The 21,016-nt window shown below is 55.9% G+C and overlaps 1 protein-coding gene across 2 annotated transcripts in view; it reads right to left on the bottom strand.

Moving 5' to 3' along the window:
- The window catches only part of TCERG1L (transcription elongation regulator 1 like), a 411,473-nt gene that overhangs the window by 299,920 nt on the left and 90,537 nt on the right, over positions 1–21,016 (bottom strand). For both annotated transcript variants that reach the window (XM_081074119.1, XM_081074120.1), the window contains one exon: positions 7,494–8,593. The gene's annotated coding sequence lies outside the window, so the exon portion shown is untranslated. The remainder of the gene's footprint in view (positions 1–7,493; positions 8,594–21,016) is intronic.

The raw sequence follows: 21,016 nt of genomic DNA, 5'->3' as shown, positions 1-21,016 counted from the left end.
CACAATAACTCCACTGGCAAGTTTGTTGGGGGAGAAAATCAAAGGACATTCATTATGCATGAGCTCAGATTCGGCAGGCTCGTGAAATCAATAACATGCACCTCTTCTCCCCGCTTATAAATTATGGCAGCGCTCCAACCTTCGCAGACAGAATCAGGAGCCGCAGTCCTAATGGAAGAAACTGAATTCTTTGTTTTACCAGAAATCCGGAGCAGACCGTGCCCTCAGCAGCCCCGGGGACATTCGGATCCAATGCTAAGAATGGTGTGGCAGCGTGACCCGTGGCTGTCTCTGCAGGCCTTTGCTGAGGCACAGAGAGTAAGGGTGGTGAGGAACCAGTTTCCTACAAACTGATGAGAACTTGTCTGTAATTCTACAAATCGGACAGTCTGCCTTTATTCTTACCGGCGCACCCCTACTGTACTGGACACTAGTTTAGGTGGTTTTTCTCTCCGATCCAGTGGGTATTTTGTAGGCACCAAAATAATGAACTGTGCCCCCAGCTTTATTGGCGGGTGGCTCCGTCATAAAAGCATCTTGCATAGTTTGGGCATTAGCAGATGAGAACCTAGTCTTGGAGGGTGGAGACCCAGAGGTCAGGCCTCCAGCACCTGTTTAATGCACCCAGTTCTGAAAGGACGGCCCCCCAAGCCACTCTCTGCAGCGCTGCCCACAGGAGAAGTTTAACAGCTGTTTCTTTAAACTGCTTTAACTCATGTGTTTTACCAGGTAGTGAGAATTTCCGTGACATGGTATCACTATGTCTACATCGTAATTACTATGGAAACAGCGGACAAGGCGGCCGCCCACACACCTGCACCCGAGTACCCACATCCCACTCCCCACGCTCTCAGTAAAAGCCTTTCCCCTCCAGGCCCCTCCCTGCGACCTCAGCATTCCTGGCATTAGAACCAAGAGCAAAGACACCAAGGCGTAGGGATCCCCTCTAACTGTACCTTCAGGCCGACCGATGGGACTGGTCACCTGACCACCCCGGTGGGCAGCAGACCGCCAGCCTAGACACGCTTCAGGCTTCACCTCCACGAACCGCAGGCTGTAGTTTGGTTTAGTTTGTTTTGAAGATGCTGTGAAGCTTAGAAACCTGGCTTAGGGTTCATTCAGGTGGTGTATTTGAATGTGTGTGGCTGTGAATTTCACTTCTGTAGCTTCTGTTTTGCTTTTGTAAGTTTATATGCATTAGTGGACGGTATCTACACACATGGAAATATATTTACCCACATACGACACACATATGCACATACACGTGCGTGTGTTGTGTATGTGTACGTATTCATATTTTCAGAAGGCCCACGGGGCGTCTCAAGTCCCCTGCTTCTAACAGGATGAGGGCTCGGCTCAGGCTGCACCGCGGTCCCGACTCTCAGGGTCCTCACGCACCTTCGCGAGCTCTCACACTGGACAGTAAGAAGCTGCTGGAGTCCGAACCCTTCCTCCTGTTCAGGTCCTGCTTTCCTGCCTTTAACGCCCATTACAAATCAGACAGAAAGAGAGGCGAGAGGGGGGATGAGCAGAGAGACGCGCCCACGCTGCAGCCTCCATCACGCGCTAGAACCAGGGCCGCACTACCTGCAAGACCGCCGTCCAGCAAGCGAGAGGCGGGGAGGACGTCGTCGGGCTGGGTGCCCTCTGCTGAGTGGACTACCTGGACCTGCCGCGGTCTGGCCCGTGTTCCCCGCAGACTCTTCTGGCCAAAGGATCCCTCGCCTGACTCCTGACGTCCGTCCCCGGCTGTGTGTGAGGGAACCTTTGCTCCCGGCTTATCACTGAGCTGTAGGCACTGCATTTGGTCCATTACTGAGTGCCTTTTGGGCCCTTTTTCCTCCCCATCATGAAATAGGATTTGCATATACTTGTTGATATTTGTATTCAGAATAGTAATACGTTAGGTATTGGTAAACCATAAATCAATGTAATAATCTCTACTATATTTCAAGGAGTCCAGATCCCAAATAATTGCCACTGATATTATGATGTAAGAAACACTGAAAATACTTGAAATTTCTATGTAAACATGAATTATCAGTCATTTATACGAGAAGTCAGAGGGGGCTTTAATTTCCCACGTGCCATTTGTTAAGACCTGGAATACTGACTAAATGGATGGGCCCCCAAGGTCACGGCCAGGCCCCTTGGGTGGCCCTGAGCGGGTTGCCGATCCCACAGACAACGGCCACAGCACAGAGAGCCCCTTCCCTCCACGTCTGTTTTCTCACGTGTGCTGGGGGCACGGCTGGCTACTGTGCACTTCGCAGTGCTTTTCCTCACTGACACGGGAACGAATCCGCCTGACCGCAGTAAATATTCCACTTCCAAGCAAGTCCCTGCTGATGTCTGTAGTCACGTGAGTTTTGTCCACTAGCGTGTTACTCTTTCATTACTTTCCTCTGAGAACTTACCCATTCCTCTTTATGGTTAATAAAGGGCTTCCTGATTGCCCTCAATTAGCTTGATTGGTTGGCATTGCAAATTTAGGATTGTTATTTAAATATTGTCTTCTGCAAGGATTCATTCAAGGAAAAGGTCCATAAATCACCATAGTGTCCCCCAAAGAGAGTGAGAAATGAGGAGATGGGCACAGGTGGCTCCTTTTCAGCTGGGCCCTGAGGGTCTTTGGGGACCCTGCCTCCCCTCCTAAAGGCGACCAGGTCAGGAGCCAGTGGCGTTTTCAAGGGCGGCCATCTCTTCGCCCAGAACCCCGTCTGCGTGAGTTCTGCTGCAGAAGGAGCCTGAAAGCCAGACTGACCAGCAGGACTGCAGCCGCCAGCCCCCCCCCTTCCCGACACTCACACACACACACACACACACACTCACACACACAGACGCTTGGGCATGGAGCCTGGACCAGCCCCTGCCTCCAGGAGCAGCAGTGAGGACAACGCGTTGAATGAACAGTGGCTGCTCTGGACGAGCTGCTGCATGGAAACAATTTCATCCTCACCTTGTGCGGGAGGCACTGTGATGTCCAGTTTACAGGTGGGGAAATGGAGGCACAGCTGGGAAGTGGGGTTTCAGGACAGGTCACCCCACAGCCACACTGCCAGCTCCCTCCTCGGGTCGGCTGTGGGCTGCGTCAGGGCCTTACTTTCGGCTTTGCTGCTCCCCAGATGCCAAGTGGCTCCTGGTCCAACCACCTTCCCGAGACCCTCAGCGACACCACCCCCATCTCTGCACCCTCTGTCAGATTCACAAAGCCCCCAGGAACTCCTGCTCTGGTCGGGGCCATTACATAGCACCTCCGACCTGTGTGTGGGGAGGGGGCCTTGAGCGGCTGACCACCAAGAAAGACCAGGTCCTGGGGGGTGGGGGGGTACACAGACGCACATCAAAGGAGGCAGAGCACTCTGTAGCCCCCAGTCTGCCTCGGGGACGCCCCAGTGCACCTCCTTGTTGTGCTTGCAGGACCCCCATTCCTCCGTCACAGCCCTGGCACATGGCGTCTGTTTCCTGGTTTCGTGTCCACTGCCAGGGGACAGTCTGAGACCCTCTCGTTCAGAAAACTGTGCACACCATCTGTACAGACATGGCCCTTGGCAGAGAGGTGCTCACAACAGAAGCTCAGCCAATACTCGAATGAATGAATGAATGAATGAATGCATGAATGAATGACGCGGGTGTGTCTGCCCGGTGTCCCCGGTGTCTGTGCCCAGACCGATGGCTTTGCCGCCTTGGGGGCTGACCAAGGCCCTGGGGCGTCAGAGAACGCAGGCTGCCTGCCCCAGGTGTGGCTCCCTCAACAATAGCCAGCTTGCCCTCCTTCCCTTGTTCACAGACTTTGCATTGATCACTTAGGGCTTCAAGGAGACCAAAAGGCGGCACCCAAGGCCCCTCCCTCTCCCCCAGATCCCCTCCATCAGCAAATCTGCAGAAGAAAGTGAAGCCACCAGGCCGTCCTTCCTCCAGCGGCTTCATCAGAACCTCCTTCCGATCCCTGTAGTTGCATTTGCTGGGCGGTTCCCAAATGAGACAAAGCTGAGCCGAGTGCCAGCTGGCAGTGTGGTGGGCCGCCCAGCCTCCTGCTCTGAGTCCCGGGGGCTGGGACCCCAACAATGACAGGAAGGGAAGGGCAGACTGGGGCCCACTCCCCAAACGGGGCAGCCAGCCAGGCCGTGGCCTGTGCCCTCGTCAGGGGAGCCACACCTGGAGATGGGGCCGTCTCCAAGCGACAGGCCAGGCTCTGAGTTTGCAAACGGGCAGAAGACAGGTTCTCTGTGGGTCTCATCACGTTTGCACAGACAACATAAACATAATTTTCAGTATCAAACATCTTCAAGGTCTTTATTCCCCAGGAAGTGACAGTAAATGCCCCTCTGTTAATGGGCGGTTTCCTGTAAGGAGCAGATAAAACGCTCCTTGTCAGGCTCTCCAATGAGCGCAGCTCACTTTCGGGGTGCAAGCACCCTCATGGCCACCCCTCTTCCTTTACAGACACTTAGTTATGGTCTCTAACGCAGTGTCATGTAAACTGAGTCAAATTTGAATTCCAGCTTTCAGAACGAGGCCCGCAGCTCTTGGCTGTTTCCCGATCATTACATGGGCTCTCATTTCTTTGCTTTTGTTGTTTCTTGACAACTGACTGTGAAAAGCCTCTGTGAAGGCAGCTTTGTGGTGACCAGACTCCACAAGGACCGGCCAGCAGAGGGGTCTGGAATGGGGACAGCAGGGAAGAGGCAGTCTCCCCACAGAACTCAGCCCACAGACGGAGAGGACAGGAGGGGACATCAACTTATTTCACAGCTGCAATCGATGGCTCAGAAGTGAACGAGGTGAGAGCAATCCTGGTCACCACCTTCCAGGAAGGACTGTGCTCTGGCTGCCCAGCCCACGGCGCAGTCCCCCTCTGCCTGGACGTGGCCCCTGTGCCACTGAAGCATGAAGGGACACACAGACCACGAACAGAGCCCCAGGGGGAGGTCAGCTCCCCAGGGACAGACACGCAGGGACTGGTCAGTCAGGCCCAGAAGCTGATGCTGCTTCTGGTGGACGTGAACTGGAAACTGTCTGATGGACTCCCGCGCAGGACAGAAGGGACAGAGTGGGCAGACGGGAAGTCGCCACACCAGCAACGGTCTCGGTGGTTCCTTCGTGGGGTCTGGAGCTCGTTCAGATCATCCAGAACCGGGGCGAGTAGACCAGACCTCGGCACCCCACTGGCCAGTCGGTGGATGCAGCCCCCCCAGAGACAGGCCGGCCTCCTCCAGCTGACGGTGTGCAGACTCGGTCTGGCTGGGCGCCCACAGCCACCAACACCCCAGCAGCAGGACTGAACCATCCCTCCCAGACGGGCCTTAGGGGCTGAGAGGACGGTCACCACACACCTCCCTGGGGAGGGAGCAGGGGTGCCTGGAGCTCCAGGCGGGGGTCTCAAGGCAGAGCTATGCTGGCCACACAGGCTTTCACTCTATCACAGTGGGGCGGGGGGCGGCAGGGTAGTGAGGGCTCTCTGAGCTCACCAGGCACTGTCCCGAGAGCTCTGTGTCCTTCCTGACACGAAATCTTTGAGACAACTCCAGGTGTGGGGCCCCATCATTATCCCCATGTCACAGGTGAGGAAATTGAGACAGTCACCTAACTGAGGAAGCAGTAGGGGAACCTGGGGCTCATCAAGTGGCCCGTATATTGGGCCTGAAGGCCCCCTCCCCCAGGAAGGTGGGTTTGTAGGACCCTGAGTCATCTGTGTCCAGGACCAGAAGGAGCTGAGGCTGGACACAGACCCCACAATTTCTAGTGACAATCAGAGTGGCATTTCCCTGGAATCAGCTTATGTGACTGGAAAAAAAAGCGTAGTTTAAAGATAGAGAGACCTGCCCATGAGTAGTGGACGGCAGAGCCCACCACAGACAAGACGCTTTGTGCCCCGTTGCAAACATTTGTCAGCACAGAAAAGCCTGCCTGCTGTCACTGTCACCATGTCCACCTTTACGGGGTAACAACTGTGTGTCGGCAGCTCTTGGTGTTTCCTCCTGCAAATGCCTCCGTTTTTACGGGACCACTTCCAGGGCGCTGAACGCACTAAATGTGTACACCATCTGGAGGCATAATTTGCTGCTCAGTTACTTTTCAGTCTCCTAAGGACGCTGCTTTTCCCCAATGGCAGCTGTTCTTATGAAAAGCTACTTCCTTTTTTTGAATATGTAATTTTCTTTAGAGTGTACCTGAAACTCATATTATGTTTTGCCCTTGATTATTTTATCAAAATGATACTGTAATTTCTGTTGCCAGAGGGAGAAAAACATGACACATTCCCGTAATAGGGGTGTGACGAGTGTGTCCTGACTACCACGCGGCAGCTTATCAATACCCCGTCCTCTCCACAAGCTGTGTCTACTCGGCGCCCATGTGCTGGGGCGACGCTGGGAAGCAGACGGCGCACTGGGTGGACCCCGTCACACTACACAGCTCCGCACAGCAACGGAAACCATAACGAAACAAAGAGGCAGCCAACCAAATGGGGGAAGATATTTGCAAATGATACTTCCAATAAGGGGTTAATATCTAAAATACATAAAGAATTCCAACAACTCAACAACACAAAAGAACCTGATTAAAAAATGAGCAGAGGATGTGAACAGACATTTTTTTCTAAGGAAGACATACAGACGGCCAGCAGATACATGAAAAGATCCTCAACATCCATAGTTATTAGGGAAATACAAACCAAACCCACAATGAGACACTGCCTCACACCTGTCAGAACGGCTGTCAGCAACAAGACAAGGAATAACAGGTGTGGGAGAGGCTGTGGAGAAAAGGAGCCCCCCTCACACACTGTGGGTGGGAACGCAGACTGGTGCGGCCGCTGTGGAAAACAGGATGGAGGGTCCTCAGGAAATCCAGAATATAATTACTACATGACCCAGCAATCCCTCTTCTGGGTATTTATCTGAAGAAAAGAAAACCCTAACTCCAAAGATCGCTGCGCCCGCATGTTCACTGCACATTATTCACTACAGCCAACACACGGAGGCACCGTAGGTGGTACCCGTGGACGACTGGACACACAAGAGCTGGCACAGAGGCAGAAACCTGGACAGCGATCCAGGGTCCAGGCTGGAGAGCAGACACACGCTGTGCTCGCTTCGTTCGTGAACACATGAGAATTACAACTAAATTACAGAACAATCAACCTGGAGAAGCATCTGAAGTCTGGCTGAACAGAAGTTGTACAACTAAGGAAGTGAAGAAGCCACGTCGAGACTGGTAGGGGGAGCGGAGACGCAGAACAGGCCCCACACCTGCGTGTGATGGATTAGAAACAGGTGGGAAACCTTGGCCGCGGCGGTCCCCCCTGGAGGAGCGAGGGACCCCAGCCCTACAGTGACCTCCCCGGCCCGGAGCACTGGTGCCGGGGAAGAAGGACCCTCACAACATGTGCTGTGAAACCAGGGGGGTTCCAACCATCTGGGGGGGCAGAAGGCGGTGGGAAACCCAGGCGTCCTCTTAAGGGGCCCGCACACTCGCTCGCAGGCACTCACCTTGGGCTCCAGCAGCGGGACGGTGATTCTGGGGACGTTGGGGGGCAGACTGAGGTGTGAGGCTTCAAAGGGAGGCCTGGAGGACAGTCGGCACCTCCCTGTCAGAGGTCCTCCCCCCAGGCAGCCGGCAGGTGGGCGCCACCTTTCCTGTGCTGAGCCGGCCCCCTATGCTTGCGGCCAGGCCTGAACCTGATTGGCCTGCTGACTCACTGCGACCCGCCTACCACACCCAACTCCTACTGCAGGAGGCTTCACCAGTGGCTGAACCTTACTGGAGCCAGCAACCCAAAGTAGGTGGCAGCAGGCCAGTGTCCTGGCTTTTTGCAGAGCTACCCCAGGCCTGGTTCTGGTGGCAGCCGTCCTCAGTGCACAGCGTGGCCTCTCCCACACACCTCCAGGTCCGGCACAGGCAGCGGCCAACTGCGGATCACTTTGTAGCTCCTACCAGGTCGTCCCCGGCTGGTCACAGGCAGTGGGTGACCTGGGCCTGCACCGGAGCCCCTCCCTAGAGGCCCCAGAACAACACAGGTGGAGGTTGGCTTCACACTGCAGCAGAGCACCACCCAATTAGCCCCACAAGTGGCACATGCAGGTCTTCCAAGAATGCAACGTTTGATTGAATATCAAGCATACAAGCCACCTCTTGCCTGCCGGCTTTAAACCATGTAGTTTTCACATTTTGTGGTTGTCGGTAGTCTTCTCACCTCCTGGACTGTGGGCATGTTACATACACTGTCACCCGTCTACAGTTGTCCCAGAGACACCGTTTCCAAAAGTATCCACAGCACACATTGTTTCAAATAGCAGCAGTGTTTTTAAAAAGGGGTGTGTTTCAATATTTAAATATTTTCAGGATCATTTTCAAAGTAGCACTTATCGCTCTCCCGTTCCCATCGCAGCTGTCCTGGCCGGTATGTCCTAGTCTGTGCGTCCCAGCCGTGGGCCCAGCCCGTGTGGTATGGCCCACGCTGCAGTGCTGAGGTTCGAGGTCCACCAGCTTCCCCAGGAGCTTGTCACAGGAACAACTCAGGGCCCTGCGGCCCCTGACGTCATTGCCACACGTTCGCCAAGGGGGTATTTACAGGCACCGTCTTCTTCGCCTTCAAGAGAAAAAGAAAAGAGTATGTAAAGCACTGTTCAGGTGAAAGTTTTTGAAGCACCTGTGATAACTGCGGTCTTTTTAATCAGAAATCCTCACTGTGATGGAGAACACGTGAGCTGACATACATGTGCGTCTACAAACGCCCACGCTCGTGGGATGGCAGGCCCATTTTCATTTTTGCTGTCCCCAAACCCTGAACAGGCAGCCCACACCTGGCTGGTGGCCGTCCTGCCTGGTCAACTGGGACCCAGCTCATTCGGGCGCCCGCACCCCTGCTCCCAGGCCTACCGCCAAGCTGGCGACAGCGGGCAAGCAGCCAGGCCCTCCTGACACCTTCCTACCGCCTGAATTTACTGTGAAATAATTGCTTTTGGGTCCATTTTGAAATGTCAAGCAGTGAGTAAGGCCTGGAATATTTATAGATGTAGGGACCCACTTGCAGGACCTCTTAAAGAGGAGCAGCCTGCAGTGCAGAGGACCCGGGCCTGCCTGTGCTTCTGTAAGGAGGGGATTTGCAGGCAGCTGGCGAAGGGTGTGGGCCTCCCCGGTGGGCTTCGCTGGGGGGTCTGTCACTGCTGCTCGGGGCTGAGCCTAGTGGCTGAACGAGAGGTGGAATTGCGTCTCCCTTTGGGGTCTTTCCATTGCTCCTTCTCTCTCACCTTGCTCTAAAATACTTAGAAGGAATACCTTATTTGAAAAGCTAGTGGTCAGGTGACCTGGACTCTGCCTGGTTGGTGGGGGGAAGGCTCCCAGCATGGCCCGCCCACCTGTCAGGCAGCTCAGAGGCAGGAGGCGGCCCCCTGATGTGCTGTGGGGGTGGGTGGAGCCCACCCTGGGAAGGCGAGAAGTGGCCTTCTCCTGCTCCTGCAAAGACATCTGGGTGTTTTCTGCTGCCTTTTCTCGCAAATCACTGATTTGGTCCTTCATCTAGTCTGCTGGTGATTCCTTCTGGTGATTCCTTCTAGTGGTGATTCCTGTGACTCTTCATTTCAGTTACTGTATGCTTCACTTCTGACTGGTTCTTCTTTATGGTTCCTATGTCCTTTTCTATGCTCGCTGTCTCTCTGTTGAAGTTCTCACTAAGTTCCTTGAGCGTCCTTATAACTAGTGGTTTGAATCGGTATCTGGTGGGTGGCTTGCCTCTGGAGTTTTCCCCTTTTTTTTCATTTGGGATGTATTTCTTTGTTCTCTCATTTTTGCTGCCTCTCTGTTTGTTTCCATGTATTAGGTAGACCTGCTATGTCTCCCAGTCTTGGCCGAGTGGCCGTATGTAGTAAGTGCCCTGTGGGGCCCTGGCACAGTGTCCTTGGTCAGCTGCTTTGGGTGCTCCAGGTGTGTCCCTTGTGTGAGTTGTGTGTGCCCTTCTGTTACAGTTGAGCCTTGGTTGCTATTGGGACATCAGTGGGTGGGACTAACCCTCAGGCTGACTGGCTGTGGGGTTTGGCCACGTCCACAGCTTATGGGCTGCTGTGCAGGGGGCTTACCCCACTGAGTCGGATTTGCCCGGTGGGTTCTTGTGCCTGTTGAGACTGCCTCCAGTGCAGCAAACGGGCTCCAGCACTTCTTGGGGCATTTGTAGGCACAGGTACCCTGAAATCTGTGTGAGGTTCCCGCCCTGCCCCACGCCCACCATCCCCTGCCCCCATGACAAGTGCCCAGTCTTGACTGAAATCGGTTCAGTTCCACCTGGGCTCTGTCTCTCAACCAGCCCTGGTCTGCAGAACTCTGCTGCCAAACAAAGATATTAAGTCACTGAAATGCAATGACCAACTTTCAAGAATCCTTTAACTAACACTGTGACTCAAGGGCAGCTGCCAGCGCCCTCCACGGGCAGAGCGTGAAGGTGCCCCTGCGGCCGACCTGGGCCGTACTGCAGTGTCTGTGCGTGTGTCCCCTCGCTCCCAGCGCACTGAGGAAAGGACGCCGTGGACCCTGCTGCCTCGCTAACTCGCAGCAGGCCAGGCCCGTGCACAGCACCGAGAGCTTGAAGGAGCAGAGGGACTGGGAGCACGGCCCCTACTCCTGCAGCAGCCGCACAAGTGCCAGCCGGGCACCGGGCAGCCCGCGGCGGGCACTGGCCAGTGCAGTAGCCGCTGCCATGTGGAGGTCTGCACTCAGCGTCTTCCTCCAAAGTCAACGCTGTGAGGCGTTCCTCCAGGATGTAAATGTGGGGGTTTATCGGTCCCCAGGACCTAATGAGGCTGCAGCCAGCACACATCTGCCGTCTTCATGGACAGGGGCCCTGACGACAGCGGCCACGCGTGTTCCCACAGCCAGCGCACGCATCTATTTCACTTTTCTAAGTTACAATGTGGGAGAGGGGCCGCGCCCCCTGCATGCTGGACCCCAGACCTCCCTTCACTGAGAAGTGACGTTTCCCCTGGGGGGCGTGTCCCATCACCGACCTGAGTGCTGAGACTTGGCAGGAGCAGAGGGGACACACCTGTCCCTGGAGGTGGCCTCTGACTTTCCAGCGCACGGATCTGCTGTCGTCACACGCCCAGAAACACCCAGGAGTCCAGGGAGGTGTCAGGAACCAGGCCCCACAGGCCCCAGCCTCCGCTCCCTGTCCTTCCCTGCGCCTGTGTCCCGTCAGTAAGAGGGCGATGGAACTAGGTCTCTAAGTGGCCTAGCTCTGAGGGGCTGTGACGATTGACGTCACTGTTCACTGTCAGCGTCACAGGGCGCTGTTTCCGGTCCAGGCCCACCAGCTCATCGCTGTGAGACCTGCCACTGCCTTAACCTTGACGATCTAACGGCTCTCCTGTGACACAGGTGAGGGTCACACAAGGATGGGCCCAGGTCACCCTGCTGGCCTGTCCTGTTGGGAGCGGTGGAAGCTGAAGGGGTTCCAGAAGGCGCCATCTCAGTTCGGGTCACCAGATGGGGACCCGAGACGAGGGTTTGACGGCAGGTGTGCTGTGCCAGCAGAGGTGGGGAAGCCCGGGTCGGGCGCGGTCTGCAGAGCCTGGAGGCCTCACTGCCATGGCGTCCCTGCCCCGTCGTATTTGCTCACTGGCTGGTGCTGTTATAGGGAAATGCTTGTTATTCACTACGGCAGCGCCAGCTTGCTGAACATGTGTGTGTGGCTTTAATAGATTGTCTCGAATTCCTCATAAGTTTTTCTAGGCGTTCAATCATATTGCCTGCAAAAATACGTATGTTGGTTTTCTCCTGTTCAGTAGGACTCATTTTTCTGTCCCCTGCCTTATCACATTGGCCATAATGTACATTTCTAAGGATAGTTAGTTTGATGGAAACTATAATGGTCTCTGAGCAGCTGCAGGGAGGATGGATTTGAGAAGAGAGAAGCTGGAGACAATGTGACAGCCAGCGTTTTGCAGCCAGTCGGAGGCTGGGCCTGGAGCCGGGGCTGGCACGGGGGACACAGAGAAGGGACCCATCGAGCGAGGACATACGTGCGGCCGTGCTGGACGTGGATGGGCAGCAAATAGCCCCACGGATGCCAGCCTGAAGCGCAGGTTCTAACGGGCATTGACCAGCAAAGGGCACCATCTTCCAATGGCTGTTACGTGGCATTCAATCTGCTCCTGTGCAAAACGTGGGAATGAGATCAGTCAGGATTCCCCATTACAATCAGTTCTCGGGGATATGGACTCAGATTCAATTAACAGCTGTTTTAATTTTCTCCTGTATGTCCATGATCTGATTCTTAATCAAGCTACATCCAGACTCGCCATGCTGACTGAATTACACGACGACGGTCCTGCAGTTGGCAGAGCAACTCTGGGGGAGCGTCTCAGCCACTTCTCGCTGAAGCCCTGCGGTCGGCACAGGGTCCTCCAAGGGATGTTTTCAGTGACGCACATGCTCCCGGTCTGTCCAGCTGCTCGTCAGGGCACCAAGGAAGCAAGTTTTAATTTCATTTAATGTATTTAAGTGTACACGGCACAGGTAGCAGCTCCCTCACTGGACAGCTACCCCCGATGGGGCCCATGGGTCAGCATCTCCGTGGGAACGGGTGGTCACCATTAGGGACGCAAGATCTCAAGCTCCCCCCAGACCCAGCGAGTCAGAGCTGGCACCTTAGCAAGGTCCCCAGGTGTGCAGAGTACAGGTTGGGAAGCTCTGCACTGGGCGTGACGGGGGCTCCTGACGCGAGCCCACTGGGCAGTGCCTCAGACTGCCATCTCATCTGGTGGTCACACCTTGGGCCTTCAGTCCTGGACACCGTTAGCAGCCGTGCGCCTGCTCTCACCTCTTTACATCCGTGATCACGTCTGTTGTAAACACCCTCCCCTGCCTGGACGCCTGGAGGACCTGGCGCTCCCTTCGCGCAAATGTGCAGGTGTGGACAGCCGAGGCCCCGCCCCAGGTGTGGACAGCCGAGGCCCCGCCCCCAGGTGTGGACAGCCGAGGCCCCGCCCCCAGGTCTGGACAGCCGAGGCCCCGCCCCCAGGTGTGGATAGCCGAGGCCCCGCCCACAGGTGTGGACAGCCGAGGCCCCGCCCCCAGGTGTGGACAGCCGAGGCCCCGCCCCCAGGTGTGGATAGCCGAGGCCCCGCCCACAGGTGTGGACAGCCGAGGCCCCGCCCCCAGGTGTGGACAGCCGAGGCCCCGCCCCCAGGTGTGGACAGCCGAGGCCCCGCCCCCAGGTGTGGACAGCCGAGGCCCCGCCCACAGGTGTGGACAGCCGAGACCCCGTCCCCAGATGTGGACAACCGAGGCCCCGCCCCCAGGTGTGGACAGCCGAGGCCCCGCCCCCAGGTATGGACAGCCGAGGCCCCGCCCCCAGGTGTGGACAGCTGAACCCTGGCCCCCAGGTGATGGCGCCGCTGAGCACAAGCTTGGAGATGGGAGGTCTCTGTGGGGTCAGCCGGCAGCCACAAGGCAGGTGAACTGGGCTCTTCAGCTGCGCTGGGGTCTGGAAACCCATGCGGCTGGGCTCAAAGAGAAAGGAAGAACGCAGCCGCCGGCACACTGATCCCTGCTTCAAGGAACCACAGCAGGCGATTCCTCCCCTGGCCCCACTTCCCTCACAGGCACCAGGGGCTGTTCGCACAGCCCAGACGCGGTCAGAGGGCAGCGCGAGAGCAGTTACAGGTGAGCCCGTGTTCGGGTGGCAGGTGTAACCCACGCTACTTCCTGACATTAGTCTTCAGGGTCACTCAGCGGGATTCCTGTGAGGCCCTCTGTGACCGCGTGGGTCTCAAGGGAAATAGTCTGCCTGTGAAACTCGCATTTGTGACAATGTCCCCCAAAGTCACTGTGTCCCCAAAACGCTCACTCAGAGCACACACTCAGAGTTCTGGACAGCAACAAGCGTCTCATCTCCACCTTGGAACTGCGTTTCAGTCACGCTGTCTTCAGTGACACGGGGGAGGGGACGTCTCATTCCAAACGCTTCCCTCCCTTGGGAGAATCCCAAGCCTCAGCGTGTCCTTCCCGAGGACAGGGTGGGATGCAGCAGCCTTATGCCGCCTCGAACTTGACCTGTGTCCTCTGCCCCTGACTATGTGAGCAGGAAGGTCTGACACTGGGAACCCCGTCTCCCCAAACTCCAGCAGAGGAGAAGGGGGAGCGGTTGTCTGTGTCGGGAACTTGGAGCAGACGCTGGGCCCCCCCCACCCAGTCTCCTCCACCCTCCACGTCTGGGGAGAGCCCACCCCTCCCTAAGGTAAGAAACACTGTCCTGTGAACATGCCTTCCTGTGCTAAGCAACCAATCCCAGGTCCACAGCCATCACCCACTTTACATGACTCCCACACCAGCCAAGAGTCCCTTCCCCTAAGTCACCCAGGTGCCAGACGAGTAGAGCCCTGTCCCGGGGCGGAGAACCTGCTGACCGCATTCAAACTGCCAGCCCTAAGTTGTCCCAGCCCCACCCCCGAGGAAACCCCAGGAAAAGCTGTGTCCTAGCCTTTCCCCTTGCTCCTGCTGCTGCTGCCTTCTGGCCAAACCTGGTGGCCCCGTGGGAGGCCATTCTCTCCTCTCTAGGCAGCCGTGAGTAACAGTAACACTTCTCTCAATGGCACTGACCATGTCATCACTCAATCACATCAACAGGTTAGAATCCCATGAGTGTAACTGATACGGGGAGTCACATCCTGGGAGCGGCCGTCCAACAAAGAAGGACGTGACGTGTGGATGACTCCCCCAGCTCCTTCACCCCCAGTGGGGCGACTCCAAAGGGGGGAGATGACTAACTGCCTCCCAGCTGGGGAGTCCTAGGATCACGGCCCCATCGGAGGGTCTGCTCCTGAGGACCCCACCTGAGATACCTGGTGGGAAAAGCGCTGTGGGCACTGCAGGCTGAATCTCGGGCACCCCGGCGGCGACTGCCCTTTCTGTGTGCAGCCACCTTCTCTGTAGGAGACACCTGTGTTATGACAAAACTTAGAAGGACGTACCCTCCGCAAGGAGCGGGGGAAACAAGTGAGGTCAACCCGGAGTCTATTAATGAAGAGGAGATGGGGAGATGCGTACATATAATTATGCTAATGTTATGTTGATGAATTTTATACGTAAGTTGAGCAAGTAATCAGACAAATGAAATGCATGTACATTATTTCAAAGGATTATGCTTTATTTTTCCTGAAAGTCAAGGGCACAGATTTTTAAAAATAATTTCATGAAGGAGAAAATAATAAAGTGAGAAAATATTGGCAAAACAAAATGCAAGTGCTAAAGGTGTTGGGACCAGCCTGGAAGTCTCCAAACATCTGGTCATGACTTTCTAATACCTGAGGCAGGAAACCCCCAGTCCGGCAGGACCCAGCAGTCACGAGTCACGGCAAATGTCTGCCACATGGCCCGACAGCCAGAGCCGCCTGCGCTGCGGACCCAGGAGGCCTGACCCACCCTCGGCTTTTATGAAGTTCTTCGGGAAGGACTTGAAACCCACCCCACAGCCTTCCTGGGTTACCGAATGTCCCTGCAGACTGAAGTTGTCCTCCAGTGATCAGAAAAGTCTGCCATTGTTCCCACAAAGTGAAGTGGCACAGCCGGGACACCACCTACACTGAACCCCAGGAGCACAGGGCACGTCCGTGTCACCGAGGACGAGGGAGGGCCGTCAGCGACGTCAGCAGCGGGGCCTCTTCAGCCCGAGCTCAGGTGAAGTCTTGCGAAGCCTCAGCCTGTGAAGCTGCCGGGACTCAAATGCCTTGAGAAGAAACTGTCCCCCGAGACATCACAAATGCTGTCGCTGGTGACAGGTTCCCTCTGCAGTTGGACATCCTGTGACCTCGCCTGCCTGTCCCTTTCCCATCAAAATTGCTGTTCTTAGACATCCGTTGGAATAAACTGAACTACGCGCGATGACAGGAATCACACTGGGACAGCCTCCTGTCCAATGATCTGTGACTTAAAATGGTGACACATGAAATGAGGGCACTTGGGGGGCCGCTCAGCACCGCACCCTGTCCTCTCCGGGCAGGTTAGTCAAACTTCCTTCATGTCCGTCCTGTCTCAGCTCGGCCCTGCTGCCCCCTCCAGCCACACTCGCCCTGCCCCCCACCGCCCGCCCGCCGGCGCTCTGTGGGCGCCCTTTTCTCCGTGCCAGCTCAGAACCGTGCTTTATACAGGGGTCCTTTTCAGATCATGTGAACCATTCTATAAACTTCATTAGATCTGAGAAAACCTGGGTAGAAGGCTTGGTAGGTTTCAGCCTGCAGGCAGTCATTTTACCACAGATGATTTTTTTCGGTCCCTTCAGAAATAAAAATAGAATTCAAGGTCAAGCTTGATGAGTCATGAGTGTGCTTTGGCGTAAATGACTGTGAGCTCGTTCAGAAGTTCTCTGACTTGAGGCTGTACTTCAGGCAGCGCCGTGCTCCCCGATTCCGGACGCCTCCGCTGGGAGGCTTTGGGAAACTGCAAAACTGGAGCCAATTAACTCATCTTTAAAAAGTGCATGAACTGAGTGTCGTCCCCGAAACGTTTCAGTGCTCAGAGATCTCGGGTGTAGCCAACATGAATCTGGGTGTGAGCCCCAGCCTATGCCACTCGGCACCCCGAGTTCTGCAGAGAGCCCGAGAGCATGGTCGTTGGAGGCGGGCTGTTGACTTCCCAGGAGAGACTGGCACGTACGGGCACAGCTCTGTTGCCCCTGTGTAGGGAGCAGGGGCTCTTTAATCACTTATTTTCCTGATTCCCTGGGTGGAGGAACCTCGCTTCCCATGCCAGTGCCCACGCAGCCGTCTCAGGCTCTGCAGGAGTGCAGCCTTTCCCACCGCTCAGTAAGCAGCCCCCAGTCAGACAGCGGGAAGCTTCTGCCTTCCCTCCGCCCTCACAGCCAGCGGCCCACGGTGTGGGACTCCTTACCAGGCAGGCGGGGCTGCTGGCGGCTTCTGTGCCGGAGGCGGGAGAGCCTCTGAGCAGGCAGGTGCGCTGCGAGCGGCCCACAGAAAGGGGCTGCATCTGGTGCCACCAGAGGTACATGCTGTCTGCCCCCTTCCTGGTTCCCGGAAGCACATCCTTGAGAAATCACAGGTACCTGGGTCCTTGGCGCTGGGAGCCCACCTGAGAGCACCCCTGCCTGGTGTTCATGCAGGAAGCCATCACAGCACAAGCGGACGTGGGGCTGCCAGGGACCGACTTCTGTGGAAGGGAGGCTGGGGGCAGGGCTAGCAACACGTCCACCTCCCGGGAGCTCTGGCATGGCTGTGCCTCGGGGCTGTCCTGCGGGGCACCCAAATGGCCAACCAAACAGCTGGCCCCAAACAAGCCACAACCCTTTGCCCAGGAGATGGGCCCTGCGATACCTGGGCAGTCTCCACGGTAAGGACCCCCATCCTGCCCCAGGGGCCTGTGCCGTTTACTCAGACATCTGCACACTAGGGAAAGGGGACGCCCAAATGTTCCAAGGACAGCGGACACAGTGTCTGTGTTGTCCTGACGTCCAGGGACATGAGTGTCCTCATGGCTCCCGAGTTGGAGGGACATAGGGAGTCAGCGTATAAATGGAGTCCCGGCCCAGGCTTTCTGCAAGTCTGTGGGGGCTGGGGACCCATCCTTCTCTGGCAGCTCTGAAGTGTGTCTTTTCCTTCTTGTGCTGCAAGAGACATGAGGCCAGTCCCCGACACTCTGGGTGCCCCCGAGGGTAGTGAGGAGATTCCCCAAAGGCTAACAGAGCCTTGCATTGTGCCCCTGGACTCTGTGGCCCCCACACCCAAACCTGTGAGAGGAACCGGCACGACACAGCCTGTTCCTTCAGTCTGACTACACGACACCCCCGCCTCCAAAGAAGGCCGGACCACAGGCACCACCCGTCCCGCGTGGAGCCCAGCTCTGCCCCCTCGCTCCCGCTGTCGTGTGCAGAGGGGCCTCGGGAATGCAGAGAATTGTCCTAGACACACCTTCTTAGGGATATGGATTAAACCTAACAAACACAACTGCTTCGTAAAATCAGCTCACGTGTTGGGAACTCAGGGCGCACTTTGGGGACCTGAGCACTGCCCACTCTCTCAACTCCACGGCTTTTTCATTAGGTTCTAATTGGAGCACAGCAGCAGAGACGCCTGCTTCACAGGTCAGCACGAGGATGCGGGTAAACACTCATCCTAAATCAGTCCTGACCTTCCCCTCGGGGCTCCCAAAGGATCCCTTCACCAACATCAGCCAGGTCTCTGCGTCCTGGTCACCTCCAGCCAGGACCACGTGACAGCCAGGTCTCTGCGTCTGTGTCTCTCGCTGTCTCTGTTCCTCCCCCTTCTCAACCCTTTCTCTCTGACCTCTGTCCATCATCATAGTTTCCTGATAAGAACGCTGGTGATGACATCGGCCCCACTGGGATAATCCAGAATCCTTCCATTGGAAGGTTTGTTGGGGAGGAGGGAGCCTGGTGGTTTTATTGAGGTAATCCTTTCCCAACATTTTCTATTCCTTCCCTGTCCTTTATAGATTTTCAACTTCTCAAGCCACTGTTAATTTTTGTCTTACAAAGTAACGTAAGTGAAGTGTAAGGTTGGGAAGGTCAGCTGCACGGCCAGCAGGGGGGTGTGAGACCCTGTGCTGGTGACCACCATACCGGGGGTGGGGGCCGCCCTAAACCCCAGCCGAGGGCTTGGCCCTCGCAAATGCGGCTGCTTTTCTTACTGTCCGTTATGCATTTGATGGATTTCCCCACAGACACGGGGCTCACAGCCACTGAGCCTATGCCTTTCTAACCAAACTGTCCTTGGCCACCAGGTCAATGAAGCCGAGGAGGAAACAGCTTAGGAGCTGAGAGTTTGTCTTTGCAGGTGGGGCTACACGTTGTCTGTCCCTCAGGCAGGTGACAGAGGGTGGTTGTTGCACAACAAAGGTCATTTTTTGTCCCGTCACACAAAATGGAAAGCTTAGCGAGCACCAAGAGGAAGTTTTTAGAACTTTTATGAATTATTCCCATAAGGTGTCATAAGCGTTTTTCACTGGAGTCATTCTGGGCCCAGTGAGGTTCCCTGGTTTTAGGGTTATAAGGGCGAGTGCCACTGCCAGTCACCTGGGCTTGTCAGGAGTCAGCCACGTCCTGGGCCCGAAACCAATCCAGTCAGGAAACAGGAGAGTGAAATACAGGAAGGACGTGTGGGCCACCGGTGATGAACGGTGTCCCCCAGCCAGAGCTGAGCCTGCGCCATCCTCACCTCCTCCAAAGAGAAGGACGGGTGTGGCAGCCGGCACGACAGGCCCAGCGCCGAGCGGCACCATCGGAGCTGGTGGTCGGCTACCGGGTCTGGCTGGTGGAGCTCGCAGCCGTCCGGGGTCACCACGTGGGCCCGGCTCTTACACAGCCGCCCACCACTCTCCCATGACCTTGAGGACCCTCGTTAACCTGGGCATTGCTTCTCCATCAGCAAAACGGGCTCCATGGAACGGCTAGGGCCTGGCCATTCGAAACATCCAATGGGCTGAGCGCAGGAGATGCCCGTCATAGAAGCAGAATGAAGAGGGGGGCGTGCGGGGGGCCCCGTTCAGCCAGCCAGCTGCACGCCGAGGTGGGGCCCTACCTGTCCCCAAGGCCCCTGTGTGGACCTGGGTCTCTGCTGGCAGCTCTTCCTCAGCCCTGGACCGGCTGGCTGGGTGGGCAAGCGGTCATCTCAGGAGCCCGTCTGCATAGAGCAATGCGGGTGCAAAACCACAGGCCTCCAAACGGCAGCTCCAAATTATGCAAATGAGTTTCAGAAGCAGCCAGAAGGTCTGATTCCCAAAAGCACTCACTGTCCATTTACATGGCGCTATAATAGCTTGCTTAGCTGACTCGTCCGAAGCAGGAAACACCTCAGACTGGGCCCCCTTCCATCTCCAAACAATGCTGCACATGGCACCCAGCCACGGTGACATAACCCTGATTAGGGCACGACACCCTCACGTTACCACAGGCGTCTCATTCCGTGGCGACACTGGCTGGGGCCAGACATTACTGGGAAATATGCCTGGAATTTTGCCCCATCTGCAAGGCAGAGAACACACATCTCCCCTTACGACAGTTTGTCACTGTTGAGATGGGTCAAAATCACAGCTAATAATCGCAGATAAGTGAACTGTCAAATTGAAAGTTATTACTGGAAAAAATATGCCTGAAATGCAGCACAAAATGTTAAAGCACACCCTGCCTTCCACATTCACGCTGCCAATTCTAGAAATAATACAATTACACTTTTCCTAAAAGTGTAACGCTCGGGAGAAGCCAATGGGCAATGCTCACAGCCACTCCGCCCGCCCCCCACCCCCCATTAAGCAGGCCTGCGTCCCACAGCCTGCGGCCCACCACTTATTCCTGGCACAGGTGACAGGCTAGTAAATGCCGGTGACGACAGGCTGCCAGCAAACAGAATCTGTCTGTCCTTCTGCACCTCTGTTTGGTGTCAGGAATTTGCTTGTAGTCACACTCACCCCTCTGGGTGTGTCCCTCCCAACGTGGGGCCAACTCTCTGCATTAGCTGCTGTGGATTCAGAGCACGGGGGGTGGGCAGAAACACCAGACAGACACCAGCGCGCACAGAGACACACACCACATATGTGCACTGCACACATCGATGTTTCAGCGGCCATCTTTGCAGGACACCTGGGGGACTCCAGTTCCCGCTACTGCGAATAGAGTTCCTACAGACCTGCAGGTACAGGTTTTTACCTCCTGGCAGAGGCCCCAGGTCATGCTAATGCATGTGCAGTTAGTTGTAAGAAACGGCCGACGGTTCTCGCGAGAGGCCACACCCCTCCTGCTCCCAGCCTGTCGCCAGCGCTGGGTGTCCTCACCGTTCTTACTTCAGCCATCTTCCAGGGTGTGGCTTCTTTTCATTTCCCTCCTGACCAATGACGAGGGACACGCATTCATGCCCCCTGCCATCATATGTCCCCCTTGGTGATACGTCTTCTGCCATCTTCCATTAAGATCGTTTGTCTTTTACCGTTGAATTTTGAGATGTGTCTATTGTAGATACCCGTCCTTTGAGCACATGGAGTTTACAAACATTTTCAC

Source organism: Rhinolophus hipposideros (genome assembly GCF_964194185.1).
Source record: "Rhinolophus hipposideros genome assembly, chromosome: 15".
Lineage (NCBI taxonomy): Eukaryota > Metazoa > Chordata > Mammalia > Chiroptera > Rhinolophidae > Rhinolophus > Rhinolophus hipposideros.
Note: the sequence above shows the minus strand (reverse complement) of the source record. Positions and strands in the feature narration are given on the sequence as shown.